The 16542-nt window shown below is 42.6% G+C and overlaps 1 protein-coding gene and 1 long non-coding RNA gene across 4 annotated transcripts in view; one reads left to right on the forward strand and one right to left on the reverse strand.

Moving 5' to 3' along the window:
* The window catches only part of LOC125763045 (hemicentin-1), a 59501-nt gene that overhangs the window by 22178 nt on the left and 20781 nt on the right, over positions 1–16542 (reverse strand). The gene's annotated exons all lie outside the window — the stretch shown is intronic.
* The window catches only part of LOC125763150 (uncharacterized), a 108397-nt gene that overhangs the window by 1180 nt on the left and 90675 nt on the right, over positions 1–16542 (forward strand). The window lies entirely within an intron of this gene.

Consider the following 16542-nt stretch of genomic DNA (forward strand, 5'->3'; position numbering starts at 1 on the left):
TAAAGGATATTTGTTATGCAGGGTTTTCCAGTTTGAATGACAAAGTTTGAGCTTTTTGTAAATTCTGTACAAATTGAATTAGAACGTGTCGCTGGAATTGATTTTGTTGAGAGCTTTTCGTGTGTATTGATTTTACCATACAAAAATGAGATTTTTCAATAATCTACAAAAATCGTTCTTCAAACAGCTCTCAGCGTTTCGGAGCGCAACTGGTAGATTTATGGTCATTTTTGGATTTTGCTAAAGTGAAACTAGATTATGCTTTGGAAGATTTAGAATCCTTCGTACTTACTCGATCTTGTTCAAAAAGGACCTGATTCTTTAAAAAAAGCTTTTCCTCAGATACGCTGAAGTAGCTATGAAAATGTAAAGATTCACATTTTACATTTCACGAAAGTAAATGTTATTCTATTCGGTTAATAAAGCTTAATTAAAAAAGCTCAAGGTACATAAAAAAGATACCCAAAAAGCTATAGAATGTTTCCCCTTTAAATGAAATAAGAACGTCTTATCTTGAGAGACTAAAAACAAAACAAACCAAATATCAGACACCATCATGTGTTAAAACCTTTGCTCCATTTTGAAGAAATGTCGGTTGCCGAACTTCCAACGCCGGGACAAACATTTGCCTGCGCCTTCGCGTCGGCTTTAATGCAATTAAACCGCCCCACAAAAGCCCATGGTACTTTGTGATACCGGTAAACCCACCGGATAACATCGCATAATGGTAAAGGAAAACAAAAAAGGTTCCATTTTCTTGGTGCGAAGGTTCTGTGTTTTTCCTTCTCCTTGGTATGTTGCAGCGCTGAAATGCTTATTGGTACGCCCTGGGAACGGAATTGCTTGTAAAGATGTCTAACAAAAAGCAATGTGGCATGTTCTTAAGGTCGCTTAAACTTTGTTCGATTTTTGCTCTCTTACCAAGTTTCCCCAAAACAATCGTTTTTGGTCGAGTTTGAATGGTGTTTCATAGGCAAAAGGTTGTTTCTTTAAAGATTATTACTTGAAGAAAGGGAGATTTTGGATAAAATTTCAATATTGGCAAATTATAGTTTGTAAAACAAAACCAGAACCAAACCCAAATGATTTGGTGACTTATCCTTTTTTTCCATGAACCATTTCATATGGAAATTTGTTACCAGTTGACGTAAAGTATTTTTTTCGTCAAACTGAGCGTCTTAGAAGAAAATGAAATTTCGATTAGAATAATTTTTGCTCCAACCCTAACGGATGGCTTTTTGGTCGAAAATAAAAGCTTCGGACGAAGGAAAGCACCCGCTTGACATACGGTTGACGCTTGGCCGTTTGATTTGGTTTTCGTAAGTCTTTCATTCCAATTATACCGACCCGGTTGTTAATCAATATTTACAGCGTACCTTTTGCACGGGGAGTGCGCGGGCGTCATCTGAACCCCCTCTCAAAAAAGGTGCCGTGGAATGTGACCATGAAAGCGAAATAAAGAAGAGAGAAACGAAGGCTTGAACCACCCTTTTTTTTCGGGCGTTTCCCGGTGTTTGTTTGCCACTTCCGTGCCACCCACCGGCAGGTGAATTGATACGAACCAGGGCAAAAGCTCGCTTCCCGGAATGCTAGCAAACACACAGAACCGGGAAAGATGGAGGAACGTGAACATGCCGGAACAATTTTAATTGCCGACAGCCCCGAACCCTGACCGTTCCGGGTGTCGAATCTTTTCGGTGAAGCAAGGTAAGCAAAACCAGTAACGGCAGAACCCAAAAAAATGCGGTAAAGGGAAAAGAAATCAAAAACAAACGTGAACCCACGACATGGCGTGAAAGCACCTGATGGACCTGATTATAGGGCTTGCCGCCTTCTACCCGGTGCCCGGAGAAGTAATAAAAAACACATACACACAAACACACAAAAATCGAACGGAAATGTGGCCTTCGTGCAAAATGGAGGCTTCTTTCGGGTGTTTGCAATACCGCACCGCAGTCGATTAATTAACGGAATCGGTTTTTATTTTCCATTTATCCATCGTTAGGTCGTCGCTGTGCAACCCTTTGCCCGTTTGGGGGTATGTTGTAGAGTCCACCATAAATCAAAGTCGAGCCCTTCCCTTTGTCCATCGCCTCACCCCTTAAAGTCCCGTAGTGAGACTAAATTCTGGGTGGGCTTCGGTGGAGTTGGATTGATGATTGAATTGGTAGGTTTTTCGAAACGAATCGATTGATTTCGATTCGTCATTAATTGTATTCCCAGGCCTGGCGGTCTTTGCCTAGGGTCTTATGACTCCAGTTTTCCCGCATGCACACAAAACCCCTGTTCGTGTTCGTAGAATTATAGCGAAACTCCCCTTTTCGGAAGGTAAACTGGATCAAAGGTTTAAATGGAAATGTGTCAGAAATAGCCCATATCCTCCAGATCCTTTTTTTTGCTTCTTTTTAGAAGGCATTCTTACTCACGTTCGCGCACATTCGTTTCGGTTTCATGATTAATTCACCGGTCCCATCATTGCGGTTTTTCGGGGCAAAAGTGTCAAATATTAAAACCGCTCATACCCTCACTCAGCCTCAACGACGATCAAATATTCAAACGGCAGCTTTCTGTTTCCTGTTCCGGATAAAAAAAATGTGCAATGCCAGACAGCATCGGATCGATTTACTCGACGAGTCGGCAAATGTCTTAACCTTTATCAAATTTAATCCATTGACCGATCTGTGATCGGTGGGATCTTTTGCGGTGTACGTTGAAGTTGTAGGCAGCCCGCATTTTTCTCACCTCCCTTGCCCCGACAGACCCCTCCCAAACCCCTCTACTAGCGGTGGAGAGTGAATTCTAAAATAGACTTCAGCATTAAACCCCCATTCCATACGACCCTTCATCCGGATAACCGTCGGACCGAATCGAAACTCGGTCAATATCTTCTTTATGCGGCATTTTTAGGATGAAGCAGCAGCAGCAGCAGCAGCAGGGGTGAACAAGTGTGTCGCAAATTTTCCTTTCTTATCTGATAACCCTTCCCAAAAGCCCCCCCCCCCCCCATCCAATCGTTCCTGTCGGTCAAAAGTTAGTGCCATTTTGCTTCGCGCCTACATCGGAACGTTTTGTCTTTTTGTGCAACCCATTTTTCGGTACGCTGAAACACCCACCAAGAGCTACTTTCATTTGCAACGGGAAAAACTTTTCCTTATTCAACTCGGTTTGATGCTGATCGTGAACATTCGCCCCCTATTCACGTGTGTTTATGTGTCGCTGTTCGGTGAGTGTGTGTTGGGCTTTAGTGAACAGCAGGGCTTCGGTTTAACGAACCGCATAGAAAACAACCGTGCCGAAATGTTGACCACCGCACCGCGAACGTAGGGTAAAGGGGGTTGGCAATAGTTGGCTAAAATTTATTGATCGTGCGAACACATAATCTTCCAATAGCAAGTTTCACAAACAGTAAGGAGCAAGCGAGCGAGGATAAGCGAAAATCACGCAGCCCTCGGGTTGAAGGTGACGCTGTTAGCATTGCCACTGGCGCTTGTTGGCACTCTGGTGTCTGCCTATGTTTTCTCTTGTGTTTGTGTGTGTGTTGCTAGTTTTATGCTAGTGTTGCACTGCTTTGCAGCCACTTTATCGATATCCTGTGCACGAGGTTTTTTGCCCAACCTCTCTCCCCCCCCCCCCTTCCACCACATTTCTCATGTTGGTGGACATGAAACCTTTCGGCAAAAAAGAGAGTATGATTGGCCGGGCTCAATGTCTGGGCCGAAAAAGGGAAGGTCGTACGGAGTACTTCACGTTTGCTTGAACGTACTGACAGAAATCGAAAAATTGCTCACAACCAAGAGGATCGGGGAGACCGAACGGACCTGTGTGCACACCGTACGCGCTCTGAACGACCGATTGGTAAGTGGCTAGCGGGAACCAGTTCACTACGGTCCAGAACGTTTGCCAGTTTCTGTTAGTATTCAGGCAAGTTTCTATACACCACAAAACACGCTCGGTGTGGTTTTTCCGGTTCGAAACGGAACACTTTTGCTACTTTGGCCGGTCGGTTTTTTTTTTGGTTTGGTTGCCACCATCGGATCGATCCGGATGTGTTCGAAGTGTAGAAATGGAAAACCAGACTGGTGGTTTGAGTGGTATATGTGTGTGTGTGTGTACTGTTGTGTAGAGGTTTCTTTGCCCGAACAAAAAAAAAAGCTTGTTCTAACCCAACGTTCTTGACGTCAGCATACACCAGCTGACTCACGTTCTCAAGATGGCGACAATTTGAAAATCTCCGCAATAGGGGTTTTTCGGCTGTCTGTACTACATCCGCTGTATGACCTGTATTGGTTTGCTGGATATTGAATAACCATCGTAGAAAACACTTTTGCAACGTTTTGAGAGTGTGATGCTTTTCAACATGGATAAACTTTAAGTGTAGCTTCGTTTAAATAAAGCGCTACCAGTGATACATATTTGTTAATAGTTGGGTGAGGCTTATTTTTAAAATTTTATTTAGATATTAGAACGAACAGAGGATGAAATATTGAGAATTATTGAACATTTCGAAATAGCTTTAAAATGTGTATTTTTCGAAGTTGTTATGCTGACAACAAGTTGCACCCCCCGAAAAAAGGAAATTTTCATATTTATAATGAGTTAAAAAACATGTACATTATTTAAGAAAATATTTCTTTAAATATATTTTTTCTTTATTTATAATTATCTAATTTAGTATTTAATTTATACAATTTAATTAATAGCAGTTAAAACATTTAAAAGATATTTTGATAAGAGTTTTGTTTCAATAAAACAACAAACGATGAAAAGTTGTTTAGCAATGATGGATAAAATGTTTAAAATGAAAATAACAGTTTCCACTCTTGGAAAAATAATCATGTTTTAAAAGAGCAATTTTATATTTAGAATATTTCATGTATTAATCATGTCAAAACCATCTGAATTCTATCAATACGGCCAGGCCGTTCTATCTGAATAATAGAAAAAAAAAACATCTGAATTCTAAGAACTTTGCATAACTGTTTGCTATTGATGTTTAATGGAAAAGAATAATGTATTGGAAGTTGCTAGATTTTGCTCGGAAATAGTTTATTTTTGACATTATATTTAGAGTGCAACAAATTGCTTTTAGTAGAATTAAGCTATAAAATTAACACCATATTCACATACTTTTAGCGATCAGTGAAATTTCGGCATCATGAATGGGCAAGTTTAAAGTGCATCGAAAGAAAATTTTTAAAGGAAAAGTTTCTCGATGCTGTCAATGTGGCAGATGTGACACATTTCGCCAAATGTTCTTCTTAACTTTATGGTTTGAAATGATCATCCTTTGCATGCTGTATCCATTGAATTTTTGCAATGTTTGAAGCTCATCAAAAATGGTCTCATCCATTGACGATGATCTTTTATCTAATGCCGATGATAAATCTATTGGTTTGTCCAAACCAAAGACTTCCAAACTCAAATAGATATTTACAAAAAACAAAAACCCTATAAAATCGTTCCGCTTTTGAAATGTTGCTAATAAAAAAAAAGACAAACAGTACAACCGTAGGTTAATAGCGACACAAAACCAGAAAAGCGATGCCAACTTTGAAACAGTACTGAACAGCTTAACCGGTGGTCATTTCATGTTTTGACCCAGTCCACTCACCAACTATCAACTGTACTAGGAAACCTGTGTAAAAATATATAATGGAAAGCAAGTAAAAATCAGCTCTCCAAAAGGGGGTTTCCATCCATGTGCCATGTGCTGGTTTGGCAAACGGATCCTTTTACACAACCAACAGTCGGTGGGTCAGCATCGGGCCTGTCCCGTAAACGTGGGTGAGTAGGAAACCATTTACATTCAATTCACAGCCCCAACCGTACGGTGGGATTCCCGTAGCACAACTTCCGCCCTTTAAATATGCCCTCCCATGCCGGCGATTCGTTCAGTCATTCATCGCAAAAGCTGCTGGTTGAACCGGTGTCCCAGCCGGGGCTATCTTTGCCCACTACCGGCGGGTTTTCCGCCTTGCACACTGGTGCACTGGAAAACTGTCCCCCACGAACTGATGGTATGAATTTGAGCTTTTAAATAATTAATCGGACGCTCAGTCCAATGCTACCCGGTACACTGCAAGTAGATTTTACCTCCTCTCCCCAGGAGGAGATCTCCAACCATGAAACGGGGGTCTGCAATCTCCTTGGTGTACTCGGGGATCACCCCCAAACCCCACTCTTCCCTTCCCCCTTGTCTGGACGGGCGTTCGGACCAACGTATAATCTCTGGCGAACAATCTAGTCAACGTTGACGTAGTCTGGTAGTTTTTAGCTGGCAGCTTCAGCAACCCGCCCGGGATTGTTGTATGCCGGTATTCATGATTTCTGTACCATTCCCTTCCCTTTCCCTTCACCCCCATCCACGAGGGTTTTTGAGAGCGAATGCCAAACACAAAACACTGCGCTGGTGCAAGCAAGGGATGAAGCCGGGAACCAGGTTACCGTGCACGATAAGCATCCAAAGAATAAATGTGGAGCGTGTTGCTCCTTTGCAACAGGGAATGAGGACTAACAAAAAACAAAACGTAAAATAAAAAAAAGCATGGCTTCAGCATATCCCGAGGCACCACGTGCCAAGACACGAGCGGTAGTACAACAGCGCCCCACCTATCGGGGGTCGGGGGGAGGGGTGTAAAACGTTGGGCTGGGAAGAAACGCTTAAAAAGCTTTCACAAAAACGACGCTCGAAACTGCTGCTAAACTTTCGTTGTGTTGTTATGCTCGGCCGGAACTCGTTCCATCCTTCCTCCAGTTCACTGTAGGCCACCAAACCAAACGGGCTGGCACCCATTCCAACATTTTCGGAAAATGTCCCACTTTTCTGGGTGCTTTTAATTTTCCGTAAAACGACAACGACGACCCAGAGGGCTCTTGATGGTTTCGCCACAAAAATGAGACCACACTCACACACACACACACACACATAGGCGCAGGCACACATACACATGAACGAGTCAGTGTATTCGCTTGGTATGCCGGGGACATGGAAAAGCTCCATTTTGCGCGGTACCAACGAGCAAAAGGCACGGAAATGGTGGAAAAGCAAAAAAAAAAAAATAGTATGGACACGATAGAAAGAAAAAAAAAGATCACCTCAACACGTCGACATGAATAAAAGTCATGTACACGGGACCCGCAAAACCGGAATGTGTTCGGCCGACGTTAAGCAAAAATTCACCGGAAGTTTATTTTAACCCGCGCTCCATCTACACCAAGCAGGAAAGCAAACTCCTTCTTCCGTACCGCACCATTCCTTCAAGCCCACCCACTCAGTGGCCACAATTCATGGCGCACAAGAACGGCGCACGAGTAGATTGAGCTGATGTGTTTTGTTTCGTTTTTGGTTTGGTTGTTTTTTTTTCTGCTTCTTGTTCGTTGCACCAACATTTTTCACCCGTCACATTCCGTCATATTTCCGCGCGGTCGCTTCCTTGGTGCACACTTCCGGTCTCGGGATCTCTACGGGATCCCGGGTCCGGATGAACCCCCGGCACGTAATAGCTTATGAAGATGATTAATAAAATCCATTATAGCAATTTATAGAGAGATAAGATTTTTCTCATTCGCTTGGCACCACCCAATCACGCTGGCGAAGAAGTCCCCCCCGGGGAAAGCGGATGGACGAGTTCTCGTACTTCTTCGACGAACCAAAACCCCGGAAGGTGGGTATGGTGGGTGTTTTTTTTTGCGCTTCCTTCCTTTCTATGCTAGTGCTTAGCGTACTGGTTGTTTACCGTGTTTACAATTAGGAATTTTTCATTACAAGACACCCGATTCGGGTCGTGTGCTTTTCTGGTTGGGTTCTGGGACAAGGTATATACAGATTTTTTTTGCGTTGGTTTTTCACCCAAAGGCGAATGTGCTTGGTTTTGGTTTATTTTTCGTGCTACCAAGTCAGGGTGAAGCAACAAATTTAGTGAGAAGATTGTTTCGCGTGAAAAGCTAACGCAAGAAGACGAGAGTGATTAGTGCTGGATGATAAGAACCCCCGGATGGATTGGTACGGTGAATAGCATACCATCCGACACGATCAGATAAATGAGCAACAATCTCTCGTTGTGCTTTTAGAGGATTTTTATTTTGTAGTTTTAAACTTTACAAATAACGTTAGATTGTGAAATATTGGTTAACATCGGTGTCATCTATGTCATCTCTAGAGTGCAGACTTAATTGAATTAGAGTTCCGCAAGTCATTGCGATAAAGTTCCGAGTACTCTTGTAGATTCGGCGGAACTAGCCAACTGTCGTGAATTAAATCAAGACTGCGATCAAGCTAAGACCATCGATTGGCTCTCTGGACAAAATTCCAGGTATAATATCATAGATTATAATTTTTTAAATCTCCAAGGGTGACATGGCTCCATGGAGAAATAAATCAGAAATCGAAAGAGCAAATCCGAATACGGATTGACATTCGATTCTGAGATAAAGTATACAGGTAGTTCTCTATAAAGAGATAGATTATTAATGCGAACCTCTAAGAACCGGGTAGCTCGAATCCGGAGGAAATATCCTTTATACTTGAAAGTTTTAAAATTGCTTTCTCTGAATTCTTAACCTTACATAACGAATTTCTAAAGCTGTGATATATTCTGCGTTTATCATACACATACGTAAATTTAAAAAATGAAAATTAACCTTACAAACGACTTTTTTCTCCAAAATATGAATTCCACCTCGACGGCCTTTTTCTCAAATAATCAACAGAACTTAATTTTTTCTAGTTGTTAACAAATGTCGTTAGAACCTGTGATAGTTTTCAGAAGATTCTCGCGACTGGTCCATGACTATTTAATATATTAATATAAATTTTAACTATAATTAACATGCAGAATTTATGTTATTCTCGAGCTCGTTTAAACACCTTCAAGATCATGGCTAGAAATGATCGGTTTACTTAAAACTTTTCCAACTGAGGTCCTGTCCTAAGGAAGATTGGTCCTGAATAATGGCAAGCCTAAACCTTTAAAGGTACAGTGGCACAAATAAGAATACTGCTGTTCAAATTCATTAATATTTTTCAAAAGAATTAGGATTAAAAATATTGTCCTTTAATTAAATTACGTATTTAAGTACAACTCCTTCGTTAAGATTAATATTTCGAAGGGCCTTTTTTTTCGTTCCAATCTAACCAATTTCATGTTCAACATCACCCTTTTCTTTGCTGTCCATGGCAACAAGCGAACGGTAGTAAACAATTAGAAAACGGTCTAAAACAATTTTACCATCTTACCCATTACTGATGCCGGAATGGTACAACATTAAGCGCACTATCGGGGGAAAACGTACTGGTTCAACATTTCCTCCGAACAATGGCCAGCAGCAAAGGTTAAGGAAGAGGTGAACGATATAAAAAACGAGTAAAAAAAAACAACTAAAACACCGCCAAAACACAGTACATCACAGCAAACCTCCGTTTCATGGCCATCAATTAAGTCGTGTCTTATCAGATGTTAGCCGAGGCTCGACACAGCTCGCCCTCCGCCGGGGGGGGGGGGGGGGGGGGGGGGGGGAAAGGAGTTTGTTTGCAGGCCAATAAAATCTTTCACCAGAATTGGAAGATTCGTCGACCGTTAGCGGTGGCCCGCTAGTTTATGCCCTTCGTGTAGCACAAGCCGGTCCGACGGGACCCAGGACCCAATACGGCGGCAATGGCACAGGCACAGGATCACAGAGCCGTATGCTAATTAATGTTGCATAAATTAAGATGCGACCATCGCGATAAGTAATTACACTTTTGTAGTCCCAACAGCACAACGACCACGCAATCCTTGCTTCGGTACAGGATTGCCAACACGAAACCTGACTGGGCGATTAGGCCCTGGAAGCGATACAAACGTCAATCAGCTTTGCAAAGCAAAACTGGTGAGTGCAAAGGATACTTTCCGAGAAGTTTCGAATCCGGCAAATAAACGATTGCAGAATCTCGTACCCATTTTCCAAAGGATCATGGAACGTACGATCGCTCGGTGGAAGTTGATGACACACTGACACATACACAAGAGGACATAGTGATGATGTGTTAGGCAGTTTTTATCTGTTTTTATTTTCCCGCTCTCATATTATTTATTGCGCAACGTGTGTTACAACATTTTCCGGCTCTCGCTTACTGGTCTGCTGGGAGCATCGAGACGTTTTTCACTCGAAGTGCACACGCCTGTCCACACCGTTACCGTGCCGACCGAACGACCAAACGACGACCATGTTTGGTGGGGTGATGGCTTGAAATAAGAAGATCCGGTTCCGTGGTCTTTTGGGCTCCCCCTTGAAAAACAGCCTGCAGCGTTCGTTGCTGGTTTTATGGTACATTTCTTCTGTGTTTTTACGCTTCATTTTGTGAACCCGCAAGCAAACGGCGAAGCCAAGTGTGGAAAATGTATCCCGTGGCCGGAAAGTGTACCAAAAAGTGTATCCCTCACATTCGTCCACCATTTCACCACGTGTGTTCTGCGCGTGTACGTGTGTGAGAAGGAGAGTGGGCTGTGATGAGATGAGCAAAAACATGGAGAAAAAAAACCAGCATAACGACAAACGAAACCATAGCCAAAACGACATACTGTGGATGATGGCAAAAGATGAGCCCAGTGGGCCGTAGGTGATAAAAGCGACAAAAACCCCTTACCAGATGCTTTCGCGGCATAGTGTAAGGTGGACCGCAAGCGTCTGTTTTATGTTTTGCGAAACTGACAGACCGAACTGGTTGCCCGTTTTACGCAGCATCGTTTCATTGGGGGCGAGTGTGTGGTTGGGGTTGTTGCAAGTGGAGTTGGCTCGATTACACGGAGGGATTTATTTGTGCGCTGAAGTTATAATGTTGTCGCGAGTAAAGCAACTTCCACACGACACGACGTGTGTGTGTGTGTTTCTGTTCGCTTCCGTTTACTGTTACTCATAATCCTCGGACCAAAGTTTTCGCATGCTGCCAGCTTGGATGCTTTATCGTACTGGGCGGTGAGAAGTTGTTAAGCTGATGATAAGGCACATATAGTTCTTCATAAACAGTGTCCAATTAGCTCGTTGTCTAGCGTAAGTGCAGTGTTTGGACGGTTGCAGGTGGGTTTGCTTTATTTAAGTATTATGCAGGACGTGTGTTCACGGTGGAAAAATGTTGGTGAAACAGTGGAACAAGCTAGATGAAACATTACGCCGTGCGTTACATTTGGTAACACATGGTAACGATGATCGGAATTATGTGATCTTTGTAACGTCTTGTATTTTATTTTATTTTATTTTAGTGTATTAAGGATTATTTATCATTACATAGTCTGCTTCTAGGACTTGTATACGATATGGATACATATATACTAAATGATTTGAGGACAAGGTTAGCGTGGTTAAGAGGTGGCTACGAAGACCGAGATGGATTTGGGTCACAGGACATTGAAGTCGAACAATAAAATTTGAGGTTACGTGAAAAAGATAAGTAAGCTTGTTAAATGAATAGATCGTGTAAAGTTCGAGGCAGCGAACCTAAAGCCTGTTCATAGCCGTGGAAGTTTAAGGAGTCCAGACGATTCATGAACATTCTAAAGAGTACTATCCCCTGCAGCTTAAAAGTGATTTTAAACAAAGAGGAAAATGTATTCTGGAGACTAGCCGTATGATAAGAACAATAGTTCTCGAGGAATAGTCAGTTTTGTATTTTGTGATAAATAGACGATTAAGTGTAGTGCCACATAAGGATTAATTAGCATCGTCCTTATGAGGAGAACGATCAAATGAATCAAATAAACATTAAGGAGAACATAACTGAAAACTATTGGAAAAGTAATCAATGAAACATTGAGGACACAAGGATATAGATTGGATGATGGACGATAGATTAGAGAAAGATTGGAGATAGGAGATAAAAGCATTTTCAGGTGTAGAATCGTTAACAAACTGAGGATTGAGAATGCTACCTTGAGAAACACCGGAGATAGTCTAGTTCGTTATAAGCGCTTATTTACTCGCCTTTAACTCACCTTCATCTCTGATTCATGCTCTGATTAATGAGATAGTCGAAAACACTTACTATTCTTCTTTCTACACAATATTTACAAAAGTGATCTTCCATCTATCTAAACAAATATTTCCTTATTAAAACTACCTGTAAAATGAACCTCACCCGAACATGCTTAACACTTCCTTACCGAACATACTTAATTACCGTAAGCGCATTTTCTAAGCACCGTCTTTTGCTGCTTCCCATTCGCTAACCAAAATCCACTCCCGGGTTGATTTGGCCGGTACTCTATTTCTGGAGCAGCTTTTTCCTTTCATTCCGAGTGCGCCGGAAAGTCAGCGGCAAAACATAAATCACTCCTTCATTCATAGCGCACGGAATAAAGTCTAATTTATTTATGGTTTGCTTTCTTCATTAAGGTTCGGTTGTAAAAAATCACTCAACCGCACAACGGTCGTCACCGGAGTGCGGCAAAAATCAAGACGTAGCCCTCAGTTAGGTGACCACGGTCGGCAGTGACAAAAGCTGAACTAAAGTTTCCACCGCTCTTCCCCGAGTGCCGGTTTTAAGTGGTCGCAAGTTAATGCTTCAACTTCGTTCTTGTGCTTAACGTTCTGTAGGGCGTTTTATGAATTTTTATCCATGTCTGACGGTCGGTATGGAACGTCTTGAAGTATGGTACGGTGCAGGACACCACAACACCGGGCCCGCTAGTTTGCCATGGAATGAAACATAAATCCTGTAATAATCCTATTGCAGATAAACCCCACATCTCCGGGTGCATGAATGAACGAATTAGAAAGGTGTACCGTGAGGATTTTGTAGGAATGAACTTTTCAACGCACAAGTCGTCTTATATTACGAAAGAACATGCGGCTGAGATGGGATAAAATGAAGAAAGGCGCACAGTGTAGTGGAAAGATTGAGCCGAAGCAAACGAAGCAAGACCCAAAAGATGGTCCAACTCATAGGAAAGTCATTTGCAATCGAGACAAAACTAACTCCTGCGCTGAGCGGTGAAGGATCCCGGCTCGGAGATCCTGCTCGCGAACTTCGCTCGCACCGATGACGAACGAACGATAGTCATGAGGAAAAGTGAAATTGTTCCAAAGTACTTTTGCTCACATTTGCAAATCCGAATAAATATTTCAAACGTCAAAAAGTTGATTCTCCCCTCGCTAGTCGGTCTTTTTGTTAAGGGAAAAGAAAGGAAACCAAAAATGGATCGCATTTTCGCATGGAAAATTTGTTCTTTAGCTAGTTTTTAGTTGAGTGAGCCAAAGTCACTGTACGGCATTACGGTTGTACGGGTGAGCTGCGAACTTTGCGTCAGCATTCTTCAACTTCAAGGGTGTCATTTCTCCCCACCAAAGGCAACGCTTTTCGGTAAGAAAAGCATAAGAAACAACCGAAATCCCACTTCCCAGTGTTGTTGAATTGTGTATTGTTTTGCGCTCTTGGATGCGGTGCTTAATTCAACGGAAAACGGGCCTTTTCCTGCCGCCTGCCAAAAGAATGAGGCGAAGAATGAAACACACACACACATGCACCACCCGGACGGGGTTTGGTGTCTTGTTGCAAACGCCAAACACGTACCCTTGTCAAACAACTCCATCCCGAGCAGCACTCTAAACGGCAATGACAACAATCCCGGCAGCCTCCCGGACTTGAAATTGATTTCCTGAAGAACACACGACATGGAACCGTTTGCGCTATGTTTTTGGGGAGGGTGGGAAAATCTCTACCCCCCAAAAAGCAAAACATCCCGAATGTCCCCGTACACAGTCCCCCCATTCAGAGACGGGACTGTATGCAGTAACAATGATACTGCCAATGGTTGTACCAATGTGTGCGGTTTTGCGATGCACGATGCCCGGCCAGAGAAAAGAGAGACCTACGTAAACATAATTAAGAGGAGCCCTAGTCCGTAACCGAACAAATCACTTGCCGTCCTTTTGCGGCAAAATGACTGGACTCCGGTTTAAGGCTTGTGGTTTTTGAAAGCGCGTGAGCGACATCCTATCACAGCATCAAGTTCGCCCTATCGGTACGAAAGTGCCAGCAAACGACGATAAAGGACGACTCGTGCCGTCGAACAAAATTGCCGTTGACTAGATAAATAGAAACAGCCCGATGCTCTCTTATGCTTACGCAAACTTTGTGCGCAATACGATGTCCGACAGAATCTTGCGTTGTGAGGTGAAGTGTTTTTGCCGTTTGAAGAAGACGTAAGATTTGGTTGGGGGGAGGGGTTGTGTGGACTACGGTTTTGGATCGTGGGAGGATATCCTTAGGGGTCCTTTACGGAAGAAGCTTTTAACACTCTTATTTCGCTCTCTCTCTCTTTGATTGAAACAATGCTTGAACTTCACCAAATCTTGATTGTTGGGGGAGGTGGGGAGGAGGGAGAAGGTGGTTGGGATTGGTGAGATGCAAAAGGACTACTATTGTGGCACCAAAACCATACGCAACGAGCCTGGCCCTTAACCGACCGCGTTTGCCGAACGTTCACTGCACGAGCTTTGGCAAACAATGGAAAACGAAACGGTGATTTATTATGCAGTCTGCAATTAACATGTTAAGAGAATTAGGATATATTATTCATCTGCCGGCTATTTTCTTTGTGTCCTTTCAGTGTTTTCGGCACAGTGTTACCGTACTGCTGCTGCTGGCTGTCGGTGACGCAAAACTCAGCGCAAGACGTCAGCGCATTCTCGTCCTCGATTCGATAACCACTTAGTTGGCCGGAAGCTGGCGGACGCCCGAAAAAGGATGTACGGCAGTGAATCCGCAGCGTCTTTTCAGCTTGACGGGTTTAAGATGATAAATGAGTAATGGCTCTCGGCAGGAGTGGTTCCTTTAGCCCAGGGGTTGGGAGGCACTATCGCTCTGGTCGTTGCAAAGTCAATCGATATTGGATATTGGTTCGGTTTGTGCAGCGGTGGAATGTCATTGTGCAGTTCGCGACTGCGGGGTAGGTAAGGTTTGCTACGCTAGAAAGCCACCAGCAAAAGTGCCTCCATGATTGATCATCTCGATCGTCTTGCTACGGGGTTTGGTAAGCGATGAGGATAAGGCTGTCCGTGTGGATATGACAGGAAATACATCATCACATACACCTGTCATTTGAAGGAGAATTTAGTGGCAGGTTAAGGTTTCGGTGGTAAGGTAAATAGGGGGTGTTTGATAATTTTCGAATTACTGCGATGGAAATAGTCGTTCGCTGATAACAGTTCCATGCAGTACATAGTAAGATGTAGTACACATAAGACATTATGTATGTCTTTTGTTAGATGAATTTTCTTCTAGTTACTTATATGACAAGAGAAGTATTTGATTCTCCTTTTCTTGTATACTACAAAAATTGAAACTGTTACTGTATTGTTGAACTTAAAACTATAATTGCTAAGAGATAGTAAAGGATAATAAAATCCTTGAAATCACAATAAACGAGGAGCAGAAATCCTAGAGTTATAACACTCTCTCTCTATCTTTCTATTCTTGGTTTAACGTCGGCCATTTTTGGCTTCTTTTTCTTGGCGTATCGACCTCTGAGGTCATGCCGGCCATTTCTGGCATACGAGACTTATTTTAACACGTAGTCGGATAGTCAGTTTTTGCTATAGAGAAACGGTGTGAATGGGATTTGATCCCCGGTCCTGCCGTGTGGAACCGGCTGCCCTATAAAACCATCAGAATAGCATTACAAGGAAATTCAGATTTGAAAAACGTTAATCTCTAAATGTTTTTAAGAAAATCAGGTTTATTACTCTCTGATGATATAACACTCTGACTTTTGCCCGTCAAAAAAGCAATTATTATCTTCAGAAGATATGTCATTCTTTTTGTTTTTTTATTACTTCTTTTGAGTTATCATCTTTAACAAGATATAATTCTTAAGAAAAATGTCTAACTTTTTCACCCTATTGCCTTTAACAAAGTTTTTTTAGATAAACATTTCATGGCAGAAAAAAATTAAGTAAATTAACTCATTTTCTTTTCGATAAAATTTGCAATAAACGAATAAAAAAAAAATGGTGGCAGATGGATTTGATCCGGTCTGTATTCCTATGGTGAAAATAACCCAGACATTATCTAGCAAAACCGTTCAATGCCGTCCAGAAAAGGACAGCGAGTTTAACCGCCGGTTCACATTCCGTTCGGCAAACGTAAATCTCACCGCCAGTCATAATTTTCCTTTCGCTTCACAACGCACACACCGAGCTGTGGGGGTGTAAAATCGCGGGCGCGTTTGTTTACAAACACAAACAATCCCGTATTTCACGTACCAAACGAACGCAAGCGGTTGAATGTGGAAAACTTTTCCATCCCGACAGTGAGATCGGGAAAATGGCGTGTACGATCGTTTGCTCGTGTAATAAGGTTTTCACTTCAACTCGAACCTGTTCCGCTCGTGCGCGCGCGTGTGTGCGTACGTATTCCGGTCCGTGTGCGATGCACTGGGGTATGAAAATTAATCCCTAATTGTATACAAACACACGCTTCGGGACCGGTGACCCTGGAGCGTAACACCACCGTACTATCACACCAGCCAGTAGTGTCAGCCATTTTCAAACTGCGCACCCAAGGAACGG

Source organism: Anopheles funestus, chromosome 2RL, assembly GCF_943734845.2.
Source record: "Anopheles funestus chromosome 2RL, idAnoFuneDA-416_04, whole genome shotgun sequence".
Taxonomy (NCBI): domain Eukaryota; kingdom Metazoa; phylum Arthropoda; class Insecta; order Diptera; family Culicidae; genus Anopheles; species Anopheles funestus.